The following is a 12,700-nucleotide window of genomic DNA, read 5'->3' as shown; positions in this document are numbered from 1 at the left end:
ACTATAGGTGCGAAGTATGGTGACTATTGTATGAGCTGTCATGATGTGGAGGAAAAGGAATCAATTAAACACCTCTTGTGTGAGTGTCCTGCTTTTTGTGTAAGGCGAAAGCGAATTTTAGGAGCATATAGCTTTAGATTACTGGCTGACCTGGAAAACGTTAACTTAAGCAGTTTGTTAATGTTTTTGGAGCAATCTGGTTGGTTCCACAAAAATAAATAATAGAGAAGGTTCAGTGGTTAAGACTAGAAGTGCCCATATGTAATAGGTACTTTTAGTTAAATGTGGTATCACAATGGACTGAATAGTCTAAGTGAGCCTGAAATTTAATCGGGCTGCCACTTTAACCTAACCTAACCTAACCTTCGCTTTTCCAAATCCGAAGTGCCGGGCCTCACGCTTGACACATGCCATCAGATTTTGTACAGCCACCTTCTTCGCCGCAGAAAGCCAATTTGCCTTGAACTGCTGCTCGTCCTTAGCAGTTTTTTTTGTCTTCTTTAGGTTCCGCTTGACACTAGCCAAGTATTTCTCAATTGGGCGGAGCTCTGGCGTGTTGGGAGGGTTCTTGTCCTTGGGAACCACCTGCACGTTGTTGGCGGAGTACCACTCCATGGCCTTTTTGCCGTAATGGCAAGATGCCAAATCCGGCCAAAACAGTACAGTCCCGGAAGCTATGAAAATGCTGCTTTTCAAGCCACAGGTACAGATGGCTTGCCAAACCAGATATTTCTTTGCGAACTTTGACAGTTTTATGTGCTTGAAAATATCTGCTACCTTTCCCCTTCCTTTTGCCGTATAAAACTCCTGTCCCGGAAGCTGCTTGTAGTCGGCTTTCGTCGTCCATTACCACGCAGTCAAACTTCGTCAGCATTGTCGTGTACAGCCTCCGGGATCGCGCTTTGGCCGTCGTATTTTGTTTATCATCGCGATTTGGAGTCACTACCTTCTTGTAAGTCGATAGTCCGGCTCGTTTTTTGGCTCGATGCACGGTTGTAGACGATACACCCAGCTTATTTGCGGCATCTCGGAGAGAGAGGTTAGGGTTTCACTTGAAACTACCGGCAACTCTCTGTATCGTCTCAGCGGCTTCCGATTTTCGATTTCCCCCTGATCCAGACTTCCTGGCTGTCGACAAACGTTCCCCAAACACTTTAATTACATTTGTAACGGTTGTTTGGCAACTTTTAGCGATTTTGCCAGTTTTGCGTGCGAGTAGCTCGGATTTTAGCGATGCGCGAGCAAAATTTTGATACGCTGCTCTTCTTGCTTGGACGGCATTTTGACAACTGAAGAGTGAATTCCAAAATCAAAATAGGAGCAACATTCTACACACACACCTTCAAAATGAGGGGTGTTCAGGTTTTTTAAATTCAAAATTGAAAGAAATACGTCAAGTTTATATTGACCAAATTTTGACCGTATCACCCTTTAAAAGAAATTAATAAAAATATATTATTTTAGTCCGTTTAACCCTAGCTTTGGCAGTATATACAAATGTAAATATTTCAATTTTGACACTCTTGCCATTTCAATAATATTTATCCGATTTTTATGAAATTTGGACTCAGTGGCTAATTTGCTCTTTCATAATATGTACAAATTTAACAATATTTTTACAATATCGCAATTTTTCAATACATTTTTTGTATTTTTCTTCAAAATCTGCCACTATTTACAAATGTAAATATTGTGGTTTAAGATACTTTTAGTTGATTTGTTTTGAATTATTTCATATGAAAATAATACAAATAAAAGAAGAGGAAATAAAAACTTAAAATATATATATTTTGGGCACCTGTAGCATTTGGTTTGCACCCAGGTGTGCTCCACACAGACTAGATTTTTACATTGCCCACATTTTTGCCTTGTAGGACGCTTCCTTTATTTCTCACCATGGTAGCACATATAGCAAACGGTTTTTACTTTTGAATATCCTCTATCACTTTCATCAGGCATAAAAGAAATAGGCAACGATTATATAGGTTCGCCGATAATGTGTCTACAATGCTCAATTTGTTTTTTGTAATTGGTTTAGAGCCGTTAAAACAACGAAAAATTTCATGTTTTCGCTCCATTCACGAAAAATTTCATGTTTTCGCTCCATTGAGGATTTTTATCCAATTTAAATCCGTTTTTACTAATCAAAAATTGCTACCTGTCTAGCTCAGATAGTTCACCGTCGTTTTCAATATAATATTCCCCCACTTCATGCTCATGTTTGGGTTCTGTGGTCATATGTGTATAAATCGGACTAAAGATATACATGGGAGCTATATTTAAATCTGAACCGATTTAAACCAAATTTGGCATGCATAGTAAGAATGTTAAGTCTACACCCTGTGCAAAATTTCACGCACATTGGAGTACAATTTAAGTCTGTGGCCATATCTGTATAAATCGGGCTAAATATATATATGTGGGAGCTATATCTAAATCTGAACCGATTTCAACCAAATTTGGCATTCATAGTAAGAATATTAATTCTACAAAACTTTGGCGTCTGTGGTAATATGGGTGTGTATCGGTAGAAAGATATATATGGGAGCTATATCTAACTCTGAACCGATTTCAATAATGTCGAACAGATAATGTTCAAGAACAACCATATTTTTTTCTGTAGAATGCAAAACAAACATAAAAAAGCAGGTTATGAAGTTAAAAATACCAAAGGATACAAAACATTTACATTTGTAAATAGTGGCAGATAATGCAGAAAAACATTGGTGCCTAAGCTAGGGTTAATGTAAACAGGCTTCAATGGAAAAGGGCACTCACACTGTTTGAAACTTTGTTTCGCGCTCAAGCCATTTTAATAATTTTTAACTCAAATTGTTCCTTTTTTGTGTCAAGTTGTAATGTGTAAAATAGTTTTGTTCCAATATTTCTCTCCTGCAGATCGAAATTTTAGAATTTCACAAACATTTTCGTGCTTTTCGTTAAGAAATTTACCGCAGATTGATTTGTAAAATATTCAAGTAAAAAAAATGTCAACATATCACAAACAAAAAGTGTATATTTTCTTTTCCGAGAAACGAATTTTAATAATTTATGATATTTTGTATTTGATATTCTCAGATGGTATATTGTTCACTTCAATAATTTGTACCTTTATCAGTGATACACAAAAATGGTGGACAGGCGGACAATATCTCCGTGCGTTGCACTTAAAAGCTAATCTGCTAGGTCATTATTTAAACAGAATTTAGTACAAATTGGGCGATAAGACTACGCGAAACAACGGCATATAATAAGAAAGCTTGTAATGTTAAAGGTTACCAATTTAGAAGTTCAGAAACCTGGTATAAATCCCAATGACATGGACAGAAATAAATGCGCATTTATGAATAAATGTAACCGGTTTGATTAAACTTTGAGACACACACAATGCGGGAAACAGAATTTGGTTAGAACAGAATATTTTGATTAGAAGTTTGAAAATATGGCTGTGGACTTGATATTCTGAATCCCTACATGAAGAAATATCCACTAGGAGTAATTATCTTAGAGCCTTATCACAAGCAAAATCGATCTAGCTTTGACCGTCCGACCGTTTAGCTATTTGTTTTTCGTATTTTTTCACCCTATTCATGAAATTTGGAACAGCTTTGGAAATTCCACACAATAAGGAAAATAGTCAACTTCTCTCATCCCAACTAAGTTTGAGTTTAAACACTGCTCGAACAAATATGATGACAACATGAAAAAATAAGAAGAAGCATAAACATAAACAATGAAGATGTATGAAAAGTTATGGGTGAAGCCATATTTTACTGAAAAAATGGAAGAACATAACAAAAATCCGTATATGTTGCATTGCAGAAAGGCCTGTTTTTGATGTAAAAATAAATTTGTTTTTTATAATGTTTGTCGAACATCCCCTTACACCTAATGATTTGTGCCACCCAACCAGAAAAAATCAAAGTTGTTTTGATTTTATGCCAACACGTCCCCGCAACACGCGAACATGCCTTATACTATCGGATTTGTCGCCGCAACGTGTTGTGTCGCAGGGTTTATCCGACCGTATAAGGTCCCCTTTAGATTCTTTACAAACACAGATATTCCGTCCGGAAAAACTTATAGTCTGGAAGACGCATTAGGCTGCCATCTAACCTATACCTAACATAGTCAACAGGGGACACATGGTTAAAGTACTATAATTTTAGTTTTAATTTTGCGGAGAGACATTTTAACATTACCGAACGGAAGAGTAAGGGTATGGTCACACTAGGCAAATATTTGCCCAAAGTGAGTGTCAAACTTTTTCGTGGAGCACTTTTGAAATATATGAATGCCGTTTTTAGAAAATACTCCTTTTGTGATGCAATATATTCAATATGTACGACCAAACCCTAACTCAATATTTGCGATGTCATAGTTTTAGTAAATTTATTATTATAAATTTCATGGAAGTAGCAGAATATTGTCATATCTTATCATATTCAAAAGTTGGATCTGAACTCCTGTGGATAATTGTATGTATGTATTTGTGCTTCCGTTTTCCTCTACCGTTAAGATTTAAAAATACCCTATGTTGAAGAACTAAGTTTTGCAAGTGACAGTTTTGAATAAAATAAAGTTTTATCATAATAACATCAAGATGCCAATAGATTATTGAGATGTTGGATAGAATTTATAATTAAAACCAGCGGCATGAGGGCAAAATCCAGAAGTTCCACGAATATATCCGTAATGTATGTAATAAAACCCTTTATCATAAAAGCTTGTTGTTTTCATAAAAGGTCGTCGTAAAAATGCTGATTAGATAGATAGGACGCACTTCAAAATATCAGTAATAAATTTGGAACAAAAAATGCATTCAGTTGAGTTGAATTTGTTCAAGCTGTATTGATTTGTTCTTATCTTTAAGATTATATATATGAGTACATGATAATAATTTCCAATTTGCTGGTTTAAATCTATTAGCACAATATAAGCGGAACTTTCAATAAGTAGTGAACTGTACATTGTTTAGAGAATAACTCTTTTGATTCATATCGGTGCTACACAGTGACAGAGTAATAGTTTCCAAAATATTTTCAAGTATTAAACTGAAATGGATTATTAAAAATTCGAAGGAACTTTAGTTTGAAACATATCAACTTATACTTTTATCCGTTAATTAATTCATAGATCTTTCTAAACCTGTATTGATTTATACACTGAAAAAAATTGTCATTGTTACAAAGATTTCTTAATAAATACGAACACAAGTTTTGCTTAGTGTAGAAGGCGCATTTCACTGACATAAAATTTCTTCTTTGTTAAAAAATCGATAAACTTCTCTATTAAGTCATTGTGTCCTTATTGTTAGGTCATTCGACTCAAAGATGGGTTACCTGAAAGAAAATCATGATGAAATCAGGTCAACTTTTCCAAAAAAATTGCTTCCTAATAGTGACGTGGGTGGCCAGTATGAGAGATACTGGGTGTTCGGGAGACATCTCCCACCCTTCCAGGCACGGATGGCATGTGAGCTTTTAGGATTCAAATATTTGGCCAGTTATTTTTATATCTCCTCTCATTGTTTGGCATTTCGAACAACAAACTTTACTAATTCTACAGTTTCTACTTAAACGGAAGGAATGGGTTCCCTAAATGAGATTCCAAAATTTGTTTTAATAGCAAAGAAAAGCTAGTACTCGACTAATAACTACTAATAACGATTGATTTTGTATTCATGTAACTGGTCGTGAAACAGGTATCACAAATTACATCTACGATCACTAAAAGTTTCACTTCTGGGTCGAGTTCGCCTTGAAATTGACGTCACTTTGTTTTAAAATTACGCCTTTGAATTAATCTCTCGATGGACTTTGGACTTATTAATTTATGTCAACGCTTACAAAATTTTGTGGGTAACGTTTATATACCATTGCGATGATTAATTGATGTTGTTCATATTTGAGGAATATTAATGTGGGCATGTTTTTCTTGTTCACATAACATTGAATATACACAGAAAAAAGTTTCCGTAGTTAAACTAACGCCGAATTTAACTTATTTTTATTGCAAAAAAAAATATTTGTTTGTAGTTAAATTTTATTATTTTTTGTTTTGAAATTTCCCACAGTCCAATGAAATTTTCCTTTTTTGAATATGTCTCAAACATTTTATGAACTAAATGTGGGTATAAAGATCAATGACCGTACACATAAGTTCAATATGAACTGATGCAAAAGAAAATGTTCGTACGATTCCCACAAATAGTAAGAATGAACTACAGGTCATGATTTGGCCAATGATTTTTTCTTTATTTTTAGTTCATTTTTAGGGCATTAAATTTTCCTGGATTTAACAACGGTTGCTGCAAAATATAATATTTAATTTTATTTATCTATGGCTTATTGCAGATTAGATGATACTAAGTGTAATCAAATTCTTTCTATATATCTGTCAAACTATAAATGCAGCTACAGTTAATTTAAAAGAATGGTGGTGATTTTATTATACAATATTTGGTTGTAAAATTAGAACCGGCTATTTTTGAGAGTATTGAATGAATTAAATAACGATATCTTGGAAACACTATATTCGCCACTGTCCTGCCTTTATTAGGTAAAGAGTGAACCATATCGGTGAAGAGGTGATTCGCCCAGGGACTGGAAACAAATAAGGAAATTCGTTAGAGACACAGAGTTCCTGGAATAAAAATAGGGTACGAGGGGAAAGAAATAGTAAGTTAGAGCGCTCAACAAGCCGAATACAGGGCAACCTGAATCTTCTTTTTCAACCTAACCTATTTTATCATTCTGTTAGCATATGCTAGTATACAACACCCGAAGGGCAAACAGCATCAACAAATTCTAACATACAAATTTCCAACCAAAAAACTACTCCATGGAAATGGGTATTGATTTGCAGCATTTGTAATTTTGTGAAATTATGAACCCCTATCCAAGTGTACAGCCGTATATTATTAATGCTTATTTTAATTTCATTCAGTTTTGATCAGTAATGAATTTCATATTTCAAAATATGTTTTTTCAGAGAAGGAAATTAATTTGTCGGCTTTAATTTGGAAATATTCTCTAGTATTTTAATATATGAAGGAGTCTATTTCTTATTTCATTTATGGTTGTGAATTTAATACAAACATTTTTAATGACATCTTTTGAAGTTCAGAAATTTTGGACTCGTCGCTCGACTTTTCAAAAGAATATCCCAAATAATAATAACGATTAAAAAAAGATCAACATAAGTTTCATAACAATTAAATTCTATATTTGGCAATATAGTTGACTTTCTTAAGCTTTTGACAATCTGTTCTGAATTTTTATATGAAAAGATTTCGTCAATCAAACTCAAAACTGTTCAATTGAAAAAGCACTAAATTTATTTATTTTTATACCCTACACCATAGGATGGGTGTATATTATCTTTGTCATTCCGTTTGTAACACATTCGAATATTGCTCTAAGACCCCATAAAGAATATATTCTGGGTCGTGGTGAAATTCTGAGTCGATCTAGCCACGTCCGTCCGTCTGTAGAAATCACGCTAACTTCCGAACGAAATTAGCTATCGACTTGAATCTTGGCACAAGTAGTTGTTATTGATGTAGGTCGCATGGTATTGCAAATGGGCCATATCGGACCAATTTTAGGTATAGCCCCCATATATACCGACCCCCAGATTTGCCGAGCATCTAACGGCGTTTTCGTTTCGCAAAAAATATGTTGCCTTGATGTTACACTATTTTTTCCTAATTGTATTTCGCCCAAATGATAGTGGCATTCCAAAGCTATTCATAATATTGTGAGGAATACAGGATCCAAAAACTATGACAGTGTCCTTCATATTTCGCAATCAGTTTCGAGAATGTTTAACCTTTTGTACCACTCGAAATCGCCATTAGACAAGCAAATTTCTTCCGACCCGGTACGTAGTGTAAGTATTTAGTCTCTAATAACCATGCAAAAATTGGTCCATATCGGTCTATAATTATATATAGCCCCATATAAACCGATCGCAAGATTTAACTTCCGGAGCTGCTTGGAAGAGCAAATTTCATCCAATCCGGTTGAACGTACGTGGTGTAAGTAAATAGTCTCTAACAACTGTGCAAAAGTTTATCCATATCGGTCCAAAATTATATATAGTCCACATATAACCGATCCCCAGATTTGAGCTCCGCAGCCTCTTGGAGGAGCAAATTTCATCCTATCCGGTTAAAATTTGTTACGTGGTGTAAGTATATAGTCTCTAACAACCATGCAAAAATCAGTCCATATCGGTCCATAATTATATATAGCCCCCATATAAACCGAGTCCCAGATTTGACCTCCGGAGCCTCCGATTCGGTTGAAATTTGGTACATTGTGCCAGTATATGTCCGCTAACAACTCCAAACTTTGTCCATATCGGTCTATAGTTATATATAGACCCCAGATAAACCGATCCCCAATCACACAAAAATTGGTCTATATCGGTTCATAATTGTAAATAGACCCGATATAAAACGACCCCCATATTTCAATTCTGGATCTCTAATTACCGCGCAAATGTTCATATCGGTTCGGAATTATTTCTATACCACGTATGGACTAACTTACAATTTAGAAGATGATGTTAAGAAGTTTTAAAATACCTTGCCATCGGTAAGTATTACCACAACTCAAGTAATTTGATTGTGGATGAGAGTCTTTGGTAGAAGTTTCTACGCAATCCAGGATGGAGGGTACATTAGATTGTTGTTGTTGTTTTTTTTTTTTTGTTGGAACGCTGTTTTTTTTTTTTTTTTTTTGGAACGCTAGTACAACAAGATTTTATATCTTATTATTGACAGTACTACACGGAGGAAAAAGTGTGTTTTTTATAGGTTTGGATACAAAAATAAGATGTTTGGGACAAAACTTTTTAACACAATATGTGTGGGTACAAGAATATTGTATATTATGTTTGCAATCGATATGTTAATATGTGTTGACGTGAATAATTTTTTTAATAAAAAAAAATGTTTGATTGAAGCATATAATTCTTACAACGAACGTCGAAACACGACGTTCGTTTTTTGGGAAAGTTACACTAAAAAAAAAGAAATAATACTTGCCGCGGAAAAATATATTTTTACGACATTTAAAACATACATTTTATGTTTTTTTTAATTAAACTTAATACCCAGTTTTTTAACCTACTCGCATTGTAAACTATTATTTCCAATTTAGTGGTTAGGTTATCACCAATACTTTTCTCGTTTAATTGGCACAGGAAACTATTATTTTTCATTATTATTTACACGACAATATGAATTATTCCCCTATTTTTATTATTAACGTCGTCTTTGCATCTAAACTGGAAATTACGTACAAAATCTAGAAGTGATTGGAAAAATAATATGTGAGAATGTAAACATATATAAATTTACAAATTTCGAGTAAACATATATATGTTGTGATATTTTATTTAGAGAGCGGGAGGGTTCACGAAAGATATCAACATAACACAGCGAGAGAATCAAAAGAGGGCAATTTGTGTGAATCTGTTTGTATGTTGTTTCGGAAAACCGTTTTATGAGTTCATTTGGTTTGGCTATGCGCTTCGCATGTTTATAAGACTTCCCCAAAAAGTTGATATGCTTAAATCAAAATATTACTTAATTTGAACTTTAAAATGAGTATTCGGAAAGAAAAAAAAAAAATAACGAAAGGGCACTATATTCTATTTAGAGTTGGGTCAGTAAAAGGAAAACGGGGGAAAACGGGGAAAAATTAAACAGTAACATCTATAAAAACAAAGTTTAGTTCCTCTTTATTAATAATTAGACCAAGAGGAGTTGACGGATACTTTCAAAAATAAAAACGGGCATTAAGTTCGAGTTTTGCCGCTAAAATTATGTTTCATAATTTCCCATAATCGCAATCGCAAAAAATTTGCGATTTTACCAATTAGACTTGTTCCGGTCATCGCAAATCGCAAAAATTTTCCGATTTCAAACCGATGAGACTTGCCTCTGCGAATTCAAAATAAATTAATCAATTTTTCAAAGATATTGTAAAGCTTGTATAAAACAAAAATATAAAATATACAAATAATGTACTTGTAAAGTAATAATCGCGCATATTTTGGAGCGACCCCATTTGACACAATCTACTGAAGGGAAGTTTTGCGATTCGAATATCGTGTTTCAAATATTACGATTTTATTTAGAAACTGGTGAGAATGAAACTCAATGCAACACTGAGTAGCGTGGCGCCATAATTATTTTGAAATTTTGCTAATTTTGTGGCGTCGATGTATTTCGAAATAGGCAACTGCATTCAGAAAAGCCATTCCTTGTAACTTACAGATTCATTTCTTGTTTTCCTTTTCAAAAAAATTTGCTGGACTAAAATGTTTTTTCTTTAACAGCTATGACACATTTTGGAATTGAAATTTTGCGATTTTCAATTCCATACGCTTTCGCGCGATTTCCGGAATAAGCAATTATAAATCGCACGATTTTATTTTCGATACAAATCGCAAAATTTTGTGAAATTGGGAACAGACGTGTAGGTTAGGTTAGGTGGCAGTCCGATGTATCAGGCTCACTTAGACTATTCAGTCCATTCACCACATTGGTGAACTTGTGTTATTCAGACCTGCATAACTTTTTTGGGCAAATTGTATTTTAACTTGGTGGGGAATGATCCAAATCAACAATGCTTTGAATGGTTGTCGTTAACTTTAGGATTCGATGGAAAAGTATTTATATATCGACTTCACGTTCTTCTTTTGTAAGAGTTTTTGAATTTCTTCGAAAATTTTATACCAAAAACGTTTTTTTGTTACAAATTTTTTATTTTTGCAATAAAAAAATAATATTTGATCCAAAAACTCAGTCCATTTCATTTATATCAAACACTGTTCTTTTCAAAAATCTTTAATAACCTACATTTCCAAGTTTCATTGTAAATATAGTAATATGTAATGTCGAACATTTTTCGGAATTTTTCGTGTATATGTAAAAATATAAGTAAAAAAGTAAAACCCACGACCCTTTGCATGCCAGTCGGACATGCCAACCATTGCTCCACGTGGCCAACAAATGTATGTTTCTATTAAACAATGTTATGTTTGTATCGGCTCGTGTGCGCCGCAAAATATGCTATATAAATATAACTTATAACGATAATTTTCTATTGATGACAATAACAGCTACGTAGCCCAGTGAATAATGTGTTGGTTTACATACTGTGTAATCCGCGGTTCGAATCCCCGTCCGGCAAAAGGCAAATTTTAAAACAAATTATGAAATTGAATAATTTCTTATACAATGTTTTTATTACAGAAAAAGGTGCTAAGGACCAAAAAACCCCTCGTGGAAGTGAGAAAGATGCAATTAGGCAGAAAAAAATTTTGGGCACATTTTTGGGGTCAAAATGTGTCCAAACATATTACATGTTCACATAAAACGAACATAATAATGTTTCGCCAATATCCAATAATAATGTTTCGAAAATCAATTATCAATATGGATATCAGAAAGGAATATTTTTCGATACTTAATTCTACTAAAAACTTAATGAATTTAAGGATAAATATAAGAACAATATTAAAAATATGGAAACTTTGTTTTTAAATATCTTAAATGAAAACGACAGAAAGCACCAAGTTGGTGTTTTTTGGAAAGGCACTAAAAAACCGCTTTGGTGCTTTTTGGAAATCAAAAAGCATTACATTAGGTGCTAAACATCCCACATATGCATCACTGCTAGTATATGTTAGTTTTGACGTATACCTTTGTAATAGTGGAGTTCATAAGTCTTATCAGTATACTACGTACAGTGGGCAAACAGTAACATGAAGTTTAATTGTTCAATTCGAGGGCTTAGCATTTTGAGGTAGTTTTTTTTTGAGTTGGCATTACTGTTAATAACATCTGGACCATATTTCATGTCAATTCCACACTCAAGAAAAGTGAACCCACCAAGAAGGCAAATATAGGTTAATTTCAGAAAATTGAAACTAAAACCTATTCCAAATGCTGATATCACAATAATGAGTAAATGTCTTTCGAGAAATTCAAGAAAACTTACACTTGTGTTTACCAATCGGCCCAGAGAACATTTTTCGATACATCGTCTCACTCCGCACACATTTTTCGTGACCATTTCGCCAAAAATTCAACCAATATCGTTTCGCAACCAATCCGGTGTGACTCTGGCTATCTTCAAAACCCTAATCCAGGAATACGTATCGTGCCGATTGAGGAGATGAAAGAAAATCGAAGAAGGCGTTGATTGCTACACCAGAAGCCACGGTGGTGCAATGGTTAGCATGTCCGCCTTGCATACACAAGGTCGTGGGTTCGATTCCTGCTTCGACCGAACACCAAAAAGTGGATTATCCCACCTCAGTAATACTGGTGACATTTGTGAGGGTTTCAAAGTTTCTCTAAAGCTAGTCTAAGTGAGCCTGATACATCGGGCTGCCACCTAACCTAACCTACACCAGTAAGGGACTATTTGGCATGTTTCGAGGATTGGAAAAACGTTGGCATACGTGTTTTTCTTAGGAGGGAATTGATTCAAAGCTGTAATGTAGTAAAATTGACTTAAGAATTTTCCTTGTACACAACAAATCTTTCATCCATTTACATAGTAAACCTCACTTTTTGCCCACAGTAGTACAGCAGTAGTTAAATTCTTTACATAACCATTTGATATTTAATATTTACAATTGTTTATTCCATTTGAAGTTATGGCTGCAAATTTAA

At 34.1% G+C, this 12,700-nt stretch overlaps 1 protein-coding gene and 1 long non-coding RNA gene across 7 annotated transcripts in view; one reads left to right on the top strand and one right to left on the bottom strand.

Moving 5' to 3' along the window:
• Nucleotides 1-12,700, bottom strand: part of LOC142238630 (phosphoenolpyruvate carboxykinase [GTP]-like) — a 138,959-nt gene that overhangs the window by 55,056 nt on the left and 71,203 nt on the right. The window lies entirely within an intron of this gene.
• On the top strand, nt 4,948-11,460 carry LOC142239931 (uncharacterized). The gene is made up of 3 exons (XR_012723139.1): nt 4,948-5,021; nt 10,886-11,031; nt 11,140-11,460. It is a non-coding gene; the product is annotated as an uncharacterized LOC142239931 (long non-coding RNA).

The sequence above is a fragment of the Haematobia irritans genome, chromosome 5 (genome assembly GCF_050003625.1).
Source record: "Haematobia irritans isolate KBUSLIRL chromosome 5, ASM5000362v1, whole genome shotgun sequence".
In the NCBI taxonomy this organism is placed as follows: domain Eukaryota; kingdom Metazoa; phylum Arthropoda; class Insecta; order Diptera; family Muscidae; genus Haematobia; species Haematobia irritans.
The sequence above is the reverse complement of the archived record's forward strand: the minus strand, read 5'-3'. Positions and strand labels throughout refer to the sequence as shown.